Consider the following 13,860-nt stretch of genomic DNA (forward strand, 5'->3'; position numbering starts at 1 on the left):
CACCAAGCCCATCCATCTCATTGAAAGATGAAAAAGCAATGAAATAGTGAATGTATGTCTGAAAATTGTTTTTACTGTAATTAAATAAAGAAATCATTTTATTTGTATCTTTAAATAGATTTGATTAATTTTGGCAATTATCTGTCACTGCTTTGAATTAGCGGTTCCTATTTTCTTTCACTGTGCATCGTAATTCAAAGTTCTTTATAGTTCTTATGTAATGGTCGGAAAGTGCTGGGATGTGGTTTGGGAGCCAAGGGAGCAGTAACCCAAAGAAGTTTTTAAACCTCTAGTCTGAACCTTTCCTATCCATGTACCTGTCCAAATGTCTTTCAACTGTTGTTAATCTACCTGGCTCAAACATTTTTCAATGTCAATGTAATTTTTTCAATAACTTCTAGTTCCCTGGACCTGATTGTCTCACTTTCACTATGGGCGTCCACCCCTATAAGCCTCCATTCCCCTTCAGGAGGGCCTTAAAGATCTCCATTTCTTTCTAGATAACAGACCCAACCTGTTTACCCCAACCACCATTCTCCTCCATCTGGTGGAACTGGATCTCACTCTCAAAAGTTCCTCCTTTGGCTTCTCCCACTTTCTTCAGACCAAAGGTGTAGCCATGGTCACTCGCATGTGTCCCAGCTACGTCTGCCTTTTTGTTGCCTCTGTGGATCAGTCTGTGCTCCAAGCCTACACCGCTATCATTCTCTGATTTTTCCACTGCTTTGGGGCTGTTTCCCGCACCCATGTTGAGCTCGTCGACTTCATCAACTTTGCCTCCAACTTTAGCTCTGCCCTCAAATTTACCTGGTCTATTTTGGACACCTCCCTCCCCTTTCCTGATCTCTCTGTCTCGATCCTTGGAGACAGTTTATCTCCATATCTTTTACAAACCCACTGATTCTCACAGCGACCTGGACTATATCTCTTCCCACCCTGTCATTTGTAAAAATGCCATCCCCTTCTCTCAATTCCTCCATCTTCATTGCATCTGCTCTTAGGATGAGGCTGTTCACTATAGAACTAAAGAGATGTCCTTCTTCTCCTCCATCAATGCTGCCCTCACCCGCATCTCTTCCATTTGCTGCATTTCTTCATCACCCCACCTTCCCACCAACCCACCAGGGTTCCTCTTGTCCTCACCTACCACTCCAATAGCCCTCTGTGTCCAGCACGTATTTCCTCATAACTTCCATCATCTCCAATGGAATCCCAGCACACCTTTCCCTCCTCCACCCGCCCCCCAACTTTCTGCTTTCTGCAGGGATCTCTCCCTAATCAACTCCCTTGACCATTCATCCCTCCCTACTGATCTCCCTCCTGGTGCTTATCCTTGCATGTGGAACAAGCGTCATACCTGCCCCTACACCTCCTCCCTCACTATCATTCAGGGCCCCAAACAATCCTTCCAGATGAGACAGACAGACATACTTTATTGATTCCGCGGGAAATTGGGTTTTGTTACAGCCACACCAACCAAGAATAGTGAAGAAATATAGCAATATAAAACCATAAATAATTAAATAATAATAAGTTAATCATGCCAAGTGGAAATAAGTCCAGGACCAGCCTATTGGCTCAGGGTGTCTGACACTCCGAGGGAGGAGTTGTAAAGTTTGATGGCCACAGGAAGGAATGACTTCCTATGACGCTCAGTGTTACATCTCGGTGGAATGATTCTCTGGCTGAATGTACTCCTGTGCCTAACCAGTACATTATGGAGTGGATGGGAGACATTGTCCATGATGGCATGCAACTTAGACAGCATCCTCTTTTCAGACACCACCGTCAGAGAGTCCCGTTCCACCCCCACAACATCACCGGCCTTACGAATGAGTTTGTTGATTCTCTTGGTGTCTGCTACCCTCAGCCTGCTGCCCCAGCACACAACAGCAAACATGATAGCACTGGCCACCACAGACTCATAGAACATCCTCAGCATCGTCCAGCAGATGTCAAAGGACCTCAGTCTCCTCGGGAAGTAGAGATGGCTCTGACTCTTCTTGTAGACAGCCTCAGTGTTCTTTGACCAGTCCAGTTTATTGTCCATTCGTATCCCCAGCACCTGTGAGTCTGTTGGGATCATCTACAGCCTCTGGTGCTCCTGGTATTGCCTTTTGTATTTGCCGAGAACCCATGCCCCATCTACCAGAAAGAGCAGGATCTTCTGCTGGTCAACCACTTCAGATTTATTTCCATGGCCTCTTCTACTGCCACGATGAAGCCACACCCAGGCCGGAGGAGAAACTCCTTATATTTCATCCAGGTAGCCTCCAACCTGATGGTGTGAATACCAGTTTCTCAGACTTCCATAATTACCTCCCCCCTACACTATTCCTTTTCCTGTTTCCCTCTCTCACCTTCTCACCTTACCTGCTCATCACCCCTCTCTGGTGCTCCTCTCCCTCCCTTTCTTCCATGGTCTTCTACCCTCTCCTATCAGATTCCCTCTTCTCCAGCCCTTTATCTCTTTCACCAATCAACTTCCCAGCTCTTTACTTCTCCCTTCCCTCTCTCCTGGTTTCACCTATCACCGACCACCTTATACTTCCTCCCTTCCCTGCCCACCTTCTTGCCTCCCAACTTCTCATCATTTTCTTCTAGGCCTGAGGAAGGGACTTAGTCCAAGATGTCGATTGTGCACTCTTTTGCATTGATGCTGCCTGGCCTGCTGAGTTTCTCCAGCATTTTATGTGTGTTGCCAGGAATACCAGCATCTGAAGATTTTCTCTTGTTTGCCTCAAACATTTCTTCTGGCAGCTCATTCCACATATGGACCACACCCTGAGTGAAAACTTTGCCTCTCATGTTCCTCCGAAATCTCTCCCCTCTTGCTCCACAGTTATGGTCTCTAGCTTTGATTCCCCAATCCTGGAATGGGCACCACGGTAGAGTAGAGTGTTGTTATTATAGCTTGGGGTATTTCCGAGTTCGGAGTTCATTTCCAGCGCCATACTGTGAGTCTTCCTAGTGGAGTGTGTGGGTTTCCTCCACATGCTCTGGTGTCCTCCCACAGTCTGAAGATGTACTGGATAGATTAATCGGTCATTGTGATTGGGCTAGGGTTAATTAGTTTAATTAGCTTTGTCGAAGGTAGCTGAGGCTGGAAAGGCTTACTCCTCCCTGTATTGCTAAATTAGTAAATAAAGAAAGAACTGAGTGGATTCACCTTATCTATGCTCCTCATGATTTTATGCACTCCTATAAAGTCACGCTTTTGTTCCAAAGAATAAAGTCCTAGCTTGCTCAACCTCTTTCCATAACTCAGTCCTTTAAGTCTTGGTAACATCCTCGTAAACCTTTCTTTTTGTATAACTTTTGTTTTCTCAGCTTATAATTTTTTATGCATTGTACTGTATTGCTACCGGAACACAACAGATGTTATGACTTATGTCAGTCACAATAAACTTGATTTTGATTCTGAAAAACTTCCTCTATGCTTTTGAGGGACAACCTCCTCCTTTTTTGTATCCTGGAAATGTTTGAGAGGATGGTGTGGAGGGTAATTATTTAGCGAGGGAGCTTGGTAACAGGCCCTTCTGGCCTAATGAGCCCAGACCACTCAACTACACCCACATAACTAATTAACTTACTATCCCGTACATTGTTGGAATGTGGGAGGAAACCCACATGATCAGGGGGTAGAACATACCAACTCCTTACAGACAGCAGTGGAATAACTGTATTTATCCCATGCTGGGTGTGGGTGACAGGATAATCTCCCTATCTACCCCATGCTCTCCCTGTCCCATTGGCATGTGATAATGTTGATGATACTGAGTGAGGAGACGTGAGTTATTTTGACGTGACCACTTGAAGTAGGAGGAGCAGCAGATCAGTCAGCCCCAGAAGATTTCAAGAGTTTTGTGTGTCTAGCCAATTTCTACAGATGTATTTCTACTCTGCTCAGTTCTGGTCACCTCACCATAGGAAGGATGTGGAAGCCATAGAAAGGGTGCAGAGGAGATCTACAAGGATGTTGCCTGGATTGGGGAGCATGCCCTATGAGAATAGGTTGAGTGAACTCGGCCTTTTCTCCTTGGAGCGACGGAGGATGAGAGGTGACCTGATAGAGGTGTACAAGATGATGAGAGGCATTGATCGTGTGGATGGTCAGAGGCTTTTTCCCAGGGATGAAATGGCTAGCATGAGAGGGCACAGTTTTTAGGTCCTTGGAAGTAGGTACAAAAGAGATGTCAGGGGTAAGTTTTTTTTACACAGAGAGTGGTGAGTGTGTGGAATGGGCTGTCGGTGGTGGTGGTGGCGGCAGAAACGATAGGGTCTTTTAAGAGACTCCTGGCTAGATACATGGAGCTTATAAAAATAAGCTGCAGAAGATTGTGAACCTAGCCCAGCATATCACACAAACCAATCTTCCATCCTTGGACTCACTTTACACCGCATGCTGTCGGAGCAGTGCTGCCAGGATAATCAAGGACACGACCCACCCAGCCAACACACTTTTTATCCCTCTTCCCTCCGGGAGAAGGTTCAGGAGCTTGAAGATTCGTACAGCCAGATTTGGGAACAGCTTCTTTCCAACTGTGATAAGACTGCTGAACGGATCCTGACCCGGATCTGGGCCGTACCTTCCAAATATCCGGACCTGACTTGCACTATCTTACTTTCCCTTTTCTATTTTCTAATTATGATTTATAATTAAAATTTTTATTATATTTAATTTGATTTGTACTTCAGGGAGCATGAAGCACAGAATCAAATATCGCTGTAATGATTGTACGCTCTAGTATCAATTATTTGGTGAAAATAAAGTAAAGTAAATAGAGGGCTATGGGTAAGTCTTGCTAGTTTAAAGGTAAGAACATGTTCGGCACAGCTTTGTGGGCCGAAGGGCCTGCATTGTGCTGTAGGTTTTCTATGTTTCTAAGTACCATGGAGAACATTCAGACTGGTTGCATCACCACCTGGTTTGGAGACTTCAATGTACAGGATCAGAAAAAGCTCCAGGGGGTTGTAAACATCATGGGCATGAGGCTCCCAACCATCTTCAAAAGGTAATGCCTCAAAGAACTGGCATCCTTCCTGAAGGGCCCTCACCATCTGGGACACTCCCTCTTCTCATTGGGGGAGGTTCATATTCCACATAATAATCTAGAAAACCTTTCCTTGAATTGTTTCCAGTACAGTAACACTCTTTCTTATACAAGGAGACCAATATTGCACAAAACACAAAAGGTGCGACCTCACAGTTGCTCTATGTAACGGAAGCCTAATCTCCCTACTTTTGTATTCAATGCCGATCAATAGATAACAACATTCTGTAAGATTTCATAATTACTTCTTGTGCCTGCGCACTCGTCTTCTGCAGGTAATGCGCCAGGACTCACAGACCTCTTGGTGTCTCACAGCTCTGCAATATCTCTTCATTTAGATAAGCTGCTTTTTCTCAACTTCACATTTTCCTACAGCATTCTCCATTTACCCTCCCTTTGTAATCCAGCTGCGCCTCTCAGAAGTTACTTTCCTTCCCATCTTGGTGTCATTGGCAAACTTAGCAAACATTCCTTAGTGACTTAATCTAAATGCTGATGGAAATGGTTAAAAGTCACTACTGCTCGTTACATTTTATTCCGTAATTAATATTGTAGCCCTGTCATCTGCTGCTCACTACAATATTACAAATGTATATGCAAGCATTTACACACGCACATGTGCGCCACACATACACTCATGCACACTCTCACATACTAATGCAAAAACACTTGTGCCTACACATACACACACCAACAGACATGCATACAGATACACACACACACAAACACATACATAATGCATACACACATATACTCATGCACACACTCACACACTAATACAAAAACACTTGTGCATACACATTTACACACCAGCAGATACACATACAGATACACACACTCACAATGCACACACACATATACTCATGTGCACACTCACACGTCAATGCGAAAACACTTCTGCAAACACATACACTTTCACACACACACACACACACACATTAATCAACAGTCACACAGACAGATACACTTGTGCACACACATACACATTGGCACACCAACAGACATAGGCACACACAATGCACACACCCATATTTGTGCAAACACAGTTGTGAATACATATACACAGACACACACACTAATAGACACGCAGATACACACTCACTTGTGCACACACACACAGCCAAATGCACACAATTATAACCTGTTGAGGAAAGAGTGAGACTGTGATTGAAATAATCTCAGGGGCCAGTATGTGTACTTGGATACTTGGTAGGAACAGGAGGTAGCTTGGACTCTAGTGTAAGCAACCTATTACCTTCACTAACTTGTGAGGCTTGTCTCCATCACCAGTTTGCACGCCTGCCAGTCAGCATGGGGGCACCACATTCAAAGGCAGAGTAACGGAGACAGTTGGCAAGAAAGTTATGAAAGCATGAACACGACAGATTACAGATGTAGTTAACAGAAGGCAGCTTTCAATTTTTCAGATTAACATCCATTCATCCAAAATGAGTGAGAACTATACCAGTGGGATCAGACTTGATGCATCTCTAAGCCGCTGTATTTCTAAGTGTTAAGCTGTAAATTGCCTGTTATTGGCTGCAATATGTTCGCTCGCTCTGCCCGGTGCCTTCCCGAAACAATCAGAATTTTAAAAAGCAAACTTTGTTCCCTCTGGACTCTGTTCAGATCTCTCCACCCTTAATGACATCTGGAATGTGGCTTGGGTGTTGGAGTACAGTAACATTATGGTCATGTCACTGGAGCAATAATCCATTAGATTAGATAGAGAGCAAAGCTCCCCGTAAAGTGCCTGTTCTGAAGAAAGGTTATTGACCTGGAATGTTAGCTGTCTATTTCTCGCCACATGTATCGCCTATCTCTAGTCTTTTCATTTTCATTCGAGTTTATCAGCATCCGTGGCTTTTTTTCCTTTTCTAAAGTTTTCTCTTCAGTAACAACCAATTCTCTGGAAGCATATGTTAAACACAAAGATGCCTATAGCTTTCTCTAGTTTCTCTCCCACCCTAAGCCTTCTTTCTCCCTTTCTCCACTCAGGCTTCTGTGTCACCCCTTCTCTTCCCCTCACCTACCCTCGCATCCCTCTGGAGCCCTTCCTCCTTCCCTTTCTCCCTTGGCCCACTCCTTTCCTATTGGATCCCTTCTTCCTGAGCCTTCCACCTATCACTTCCCACCTTCTTGCTTCATCCCCTCTTCCTCACTCACCCCCTTCCCAATCACTCCCTTCCCAATCACTTGGCTTCACCTTTCAGCTTGTACTCCTTCCCCTCCCCTCACCTTCTTACTCTCAATTCTTCACCCTTCCTTTCCAGTCCTGATAAAGGGTCTCAGCCTGAAACGTCAGCTGTTTATTCCTCTCCATTGATGCTGCCTGACCTGCCATGTTCCTCCTGCACTTTGTGTGTGTTTCTCAAGATTTCTAGTATGTCCAGAATTTCTTGTCTTGATATTGAAAGAAAGATCTCCTTCTGTGCTTTCTCACCATGGAAGATGTGACAAGTTGAATATATTGCCCCATTAAACATTCCCGAATCAGAGACCCTATGGTCAAATGCAGAGTTAATCTCCCTCTGCATTGTCCCTTCAAAAACCCCCAAGTCAGGAACTCCACCAATCAGATACAGAGTCAGGTTCCCTTTACATTACCCTGCTGTCTGAGAGAAATGTTCCTCTGTGAGTGAGACTACACAGTAAAAATCCTACAGTAGCAGCAATGGTTTATGCATTAAGCAGAAATTTACATAGAATGTAAACACGACATTCTGCAAATGCTGGAAATCTAGATCAACACACACAAAATGCTGGAGGACAACAGCCAGCCAGGCAGCTTCTATGCAGGGGAATAAACAGTCAATGTTCCTGTTGGAGACACTTTATCAGCACTGGAGAGGAAGGGGAAGAAAGCAGAACAAGAAGGCAGGGAGTGAGAGAAGTACAAGCTGGCAGGAGATAGGTGAGACAAGGTGAAGGGAAAGGTGGCTGGGAAGAGGGAGAGTGGTGAGGGACAGACTGGAGGGAGAAAGGGAGTGGGGTTTTATAATATGGAACTTCTGATTGTTGGAGAAAGCCCTTCTTGTTCACAAATATCACATAAGAAGGACATTTCCATCTTAATGCATCATGGTGACTGCTCTGAATGCAGAAAACTACAGGTAGTTGTGGACACAGACCGGCACATCCCAAAAGCCTGTCTCCCCTCCATGCTCTCTGTCTGCATTTCTCATTACTTTGACCAAGCAGCCAATATAGTCAAAGACTCCTCCACCCCAGACATTCTATCTCTGGCCTCTCCCTTTGGGCTCAAAATTCAAAAAGTCTGAAAGTACATACCAGTAAAATGAAGAACAACTTCTATCCCAGTGTCTTAAGATGATTGAATGGACCTCTTTACCTCACGATTTACCACCTTAATGTCTGTTTGCACTGCACTTTCTCTATAAAACTTCATTCTTCATTCTGAAATAGTTTTTCCTTGTACTACCTCAATGCACTGTTGTAATGGAATGATCTATATAGATGGCATGCAAGACTAATTTTTTCACGGTACTGTACTTCAGTATGTTTGAAAATGGTAAACTGATTTGTCTGATTAATCTGTCAAGTTTTAACCTTTTTGGCCTGTGTGTGGTTCTAGATACACAGTGCATTTAGCTACTTTCTGAAGTGGCCCAGACGGCCACTCAGTTCAAGGGGTAATTAGAATGGGGCAAAAACACTTGCAGTGTGTGAAGATAGAGTTACAACATGCACAGTACTGATTGTGTTGACTGGATGTTTACCAGCCCAATCACATGAACTTTCAGCTACCATGGACAGCTCCAGGCCTTCCTGAATCTGTTACTCCTGTGTCTCCTTTACCCCTCAAACTTCCAGATGGCAGGAACTAGACTGAAATTTTAAGCAGCTCATAATTATCTTCTGACACATTTGGTTATGAAAGAAGATTAATAAATCTGCCTGAAATACATGGACAATTGCAACTACTCTTCATGGCTGTATTGCATTGCAAGGTAATTTCTCAGCTAATTTTAAAATTAAATCTCTCCCCATGTGCTTCTGTCACTGATTAATTGGAAAGCTCGGATATGTCTTGTAGAGTGCTGAATGTTTTAGTGATTGGAAATCAACCTCAAATCCTACTTTGCAAGCCAAAGGAAGTCTGTTATTTCTGGGTATGAACTCTCTGTAGTCAATGTTTTAAAAGTCAAGGTTAATTTGTTATCAAATTACGTATATGTTACCATATACTACCTCGAGATGCATTTTCCTGCAGGAATTCACAGTAGAACAAATAAATACAATAAAGTTTATGAAAAACTACACATAAATAAAGATTATTAAGCAATATGCAAAAAAGACAGTACAAAAATATAATAATGCTGGGAGTTGTAAGAGTCATTAGAAGTGAGTCTATTGGTTGTAGTGGTCCTGAGTGAAGTCATCCATGTCAGTCAAGACCCTAATGGTTGAAGGGTAATAACAGTTCTTGAACCTGTAGGCATGGGACCTAAGCTGCCTGTACCTCTTGCTCGATGGTAGCAGTGAGAAGAAAGTTTGGCCTGGATGGTGGGGGTCCTTGTTGATGATTGTTGCTTTCTTGTGACAGTACTCCATGAAAATGTGTTCAGCGGTGGGGAGGGTTTCACTAGTGATGGACTGGGCTGTATCTACCACTTTCTGTAGATGTGGGTACTCCTGGGCATTGGTGTTTCCATAAAAGGCTGTGATGCAGCCAGTTGTGATACTCTGCACTGTGTATCTATAGAGTAGCCACTTAATTGGGAATCGACCATACTGGGGTATAAGTGGGAAAACTGGATTGCATAATAATTTTCTCTCGAGCTAATTGAGCCACTTATATACCCTTAGGTTCCAGTCCACAGTCTCAATTGGTAGCAATTTTCCCTCAAAAGTCTGAAGGTTCGTGGTAATGCCACTTTATGAATGGAAAGTAGTCATTGGCTTCAGACCTGTGAAATGTGAATGTCTTCTCTCTGGGCCAGTTCCCCAACTACTACCCCACAAGTGAAGCCATTCAGCCACTTGTTCTGTGCTGGAATTCATGCCCACCATTGTTCTGATCACCATCTCATTGTTACGAAAATGAGACACAAATATCCCACTTTACAACTGCGACAAGTATCCAGATATATTAAAACACCAGAAAGTCTGCAGATGCTGGAAATCCAAATCTTTTTCAAGCCAGAACCATTTTCCAGCAACCAATTATTCATTTCCGTAGATGCTTCCTGACCTAGTGAGCTCCTCCAAATTTTTGTGTGTGTTACTTTAGATTTCCAGCATTTGCAGAGTCCTGAAGGAGTGTCTTGGTATGAAACACCAACTGTTTTTTAACTTCCATAGTCCCTTCAGCATTTTGTGTGTGTTCCTTCAGATATATTAAAAAGTACTTTGTAGCATCCTGAGATGGTGAAAAATGCTGTTAAAATGTACTCTATTTTAATAGAATTTTGAGAGTTGCAGCAGAAAAGGTCACTGGCTACAGCCTACCATCACTGTGGGACTTGTATGTGTCCGGGACAAAGAAGTGGACAAAAAAAAAATCATTGCGGACATTACCCACATTGCAAACTGCCTTCTCGAAAAGCTCTCATCTGCGAAGTACTGTAGGGCTGTCAAAACCAAAAAAAAACTTCACACCAGCTAATCTGATCAGCCAATTTTGCACGCTATCCCCTGACCAACACACCACAGCAAATCCCTAACACACACACAATGCACTTTCAGTGGTCACCTCATTGGACACCTGCTGTACCTAATAAAGTGGCCACCGAGTGTATGTTCGTGGTCTTCTGCTGCTGTAGCCCGTCCACTTCAAGGCTCAACGTGTGTGCGTTCAGAGATTCTCCTGCACACCATTGCAGTAAGACAAGATTATCTGAGCTACTGTTGCCTTCCCATCAGCTCGACCCAGTCTGGCCATTCTCCTTGGATCTCTCTTATGAGAAGAAATTTTTGCCCTAAGAAATGCCTCTCACTGGATGTTTTTTTCCCCCTCCACGGTCAAAGTCACTTTGATCACATTTCTTCCTCATTCTGATGTTTGGTCTGAACAACAACTGACCACGTCTGCTGCTTCTATGCATTGAGCGCCGCCACGCAGTTGGCTGATGAGATTACCCAGCAGGTGTACCTAATGAGGTGGCCACTGAGTTAATCCCTGATGTTTAACAATTTATTGAAGACCAATGCCAAATCTTTCTTCTGAAGTCTCATTCTCAACGTTCTGGCATAGAGCAGAGCAGTCTTGATGAGCTGTCACCGGTCTGAAACTTTCACTCTGCCCCTTTCCCCCAGGCTGATGAAGGATCTCTTCCACCGATGCTGCCTGGCCTGCTGAGTTCCTCCTGCGTTCCGCATGTGCTTCACAGCCGCTGCCCAACCAGCCGAGTATTTCGCTCTCTTATTTTCTTCCAATAAACCCCGCACTGACAGCCAGTATTTGTGTATATATATATATATATATATATATGAGATTCTGCAGGTGCTGGGAATCCGGAGTAACATACACAAAATGCGGGAGGAAATCAGCAGGTCAGGCCGAATCTATGGAGAGGAATAAATAGTCGATATTTTCGGCCCAGACTCTTCATCAGGATAAACACACCCACTAACTTACAACGCGTGGACGCAGATACTACAGTAATTAGTCAACGGTTCAGAAACATAACAGTAAAAACTGTCCGTCGGTCCCCCCACCACCCCCCCCCCCACCCCGCACAGTCGGCACATTTTCCGGAATAACACATGATAATTAAATATAACCTAGTACAGTGAAGGCACCTTCTCCTCGATCCTCACTTCGAGAACATAAAACACAGCACAGTACAGGCCCTTCGGCCCACAATGTTGTGCCAACCTTTCAACCTACTCTAAAATCAATCTAACCCTTCCCTCACACAGAACCCTCCATTTTTATTTAATCCATGTGCCTACTTAAGAGTCTCTTGAAAGTCCCTAATATATCAGATTCTGCCACCACTCCCTGTGTAAATAACCCACCTCTGACATTCCCCTTGCACACTCTTCCAAACACCTTACAATTATGCCCTCGCGTATTGCGTAAAATATCCCGCATCGTTATTTATCCCGCCAGGACTGAAGCGATGGTCCTGTTAGCAAATCCCGGAAGGAAGTTGGAAATGCAGGGTGGGAGTTGGGACAGAATCGGTGGCTGGCAAACGCTCTACCCGGTCAGAACAGGGTGAACGGGCCGACGAGGACCAGACGCCCCCAAAGGGTGTGGGGTGCTTGGAGTGTTAACAAACGGTTTACAGGTTTCTCCAGACTTCACGTTAGGCGGCATACAAGACCCGGGAACACACACTGCAGTCTGCAACCCACGTTGTGCAATGCCACGCAACCCACGGCACGGTTACCACGCCAAGCACAGATCGGAATGCAAACCCAGCGCACCACCCACACCATACAGACACCTCCCCACCACCCCCCCCCAACCCACCTACACACATCCCGCTGCACACACGGAATGCAAACCCAGCGCACCACCCACACCGTACAGACACCTCCCCCCCCCCCAACCCACCTACACACATCCCGCTGCACACACGGAATGCAAACCCAGCGCACCACCCACACCGTACAGACACCTCCCCCCCCCCCAACCCACCTACACACATCCCGCTGCACACACGGAATGCAAACCCAGCGCACCACCCACACCGTACACACACCTCCCCACCCCCCCCCCCAACCCACCTACACACATCCCGCTGCACACACGGAATGCAAACCCAGCGCAGCGCAGGGCGCAGATCGCACACAGACTCACATACCGGAGGCTGGTCATACATTACACACACTGAATCCAGCTCTCCACTCTCGATCCCGTTCTGTAAAAATGCCCCTTTCATATCGTTCTCTTTCCCTTTGTCTGTCCTCTCGTCCTCCCTTTTGCTTCCATATCCCCTCTCTCCCCGCAGGTTTTAATTTTGTTGTTGCCCCCAGCCCCCCACACACTCGGGTTTATGTGTGCGCGCCCCTCGTCCTCCTTCCCCTCTCTCTCGAGTTCCTTTGTCGATGTAACCCCCGCTCCCACCTCTTCTCTGTGGAGAATATGTGTGTGTGTGTGTGTGTGTGTGTGTGTGTGTGTGTGTGTGTGTGTATGTGAGTGTGGTAAACTATTAGTATATTTCTATGTATCTGTGTGTGTGTGTATTTAAGATTGTGTGTGACATTATGTCTGTGGTTAACTATCTGTTAATATGTTTCTGTGTGTGTGTAAAGATTGTGTGTGACATTGTGTCTATGTGGTTAACTATCTGTTAATATGTTTCTGTGTGTGTGTATTTAAGATTGTGTGTGACATTGTGTCTATGTGGCTAACTAACTGTTAATATGTTTCTCTGTGTGTGTGTGTGTGTGTGTGTGTGTGTGTGAGTGTGTGAGTGAGTGAGTGAGTGAGTGTGTGTGTGTGTGTGTGTGTGTGTGTGCGCGCGTGTGTATGTGTGTGTGTCCTTTCCCATACCTACGTTCATCTCTCTTTGGCTCTCTCTGTATTTTTCCTTGACTGCGTGTGATATCAGGTATCCTCATCTATGTTTCCCAACAACGAGTGCCCTCTGCGTCTGATTCTGTACCCCCTCCCTCCCTCCCTCCCTGTCCCTGTTTCTCACTTGCTCACCCTCTCCCGTATCGCAGACGTTCCTCACGGGAAGGTGGGTGCCTTGGCTTCATCGCTCTGACAACTTCGCTCTGTCCATTCACTGCTTTTCCCTCTCCCTGTATCTCTCTCTCTCTCTCTCCTTCCCTGTGACACCCACCCGCTTTCCTCCGAAGAAGAATTGGATTCCTACAAATCCAA

At 45.1% G+C, this 13,860-nt stretch overlaps 1 protein-coding gene across 2 annotated transcripts in view; it reads right to left on the bottom strand.

Moving 5' to 3' along the window:
* The window catches only part of lrrc4ba (leucine rich repeat containing 4Ba), a 228,145-nt gene that overhangs the window by 213,746 nt on the left and 539 nt on the right, over nucleotides 1-13,860 (bottom strand). Inside the window, exon 1 of one of the 2 annotated variants that reach the window (XM_059953962.1) lies at nucleotides 13,681-13,736. The exons of the other annotated variant lie outside the window; for it this stretch is intronic. The gene's annotated coding sequence lies outside the window, so the exon portion shown is untranslated. Of the gene's footprint in view, nucleotides 1-13,680; nucleotides 13,737-13,860 lie in introns of those variants that run through there. 2 annotated transcript variants of the gene reach the window in all.

This window comes from Hypanus sabinus, chromosome 29 (genome assembly GCF_030144855.1).
Source record: "Hypanus sabinus isolate sHypSab1 chromosome 29, sHypSab1.hap1, whole genome shotgun sequence".
NCBI lineage: Eukaryota > Metazoa > Chordata > Chondrichthyes > Myliobatiformes > Dasyatidae > Hypanus > Hypanus sabinus.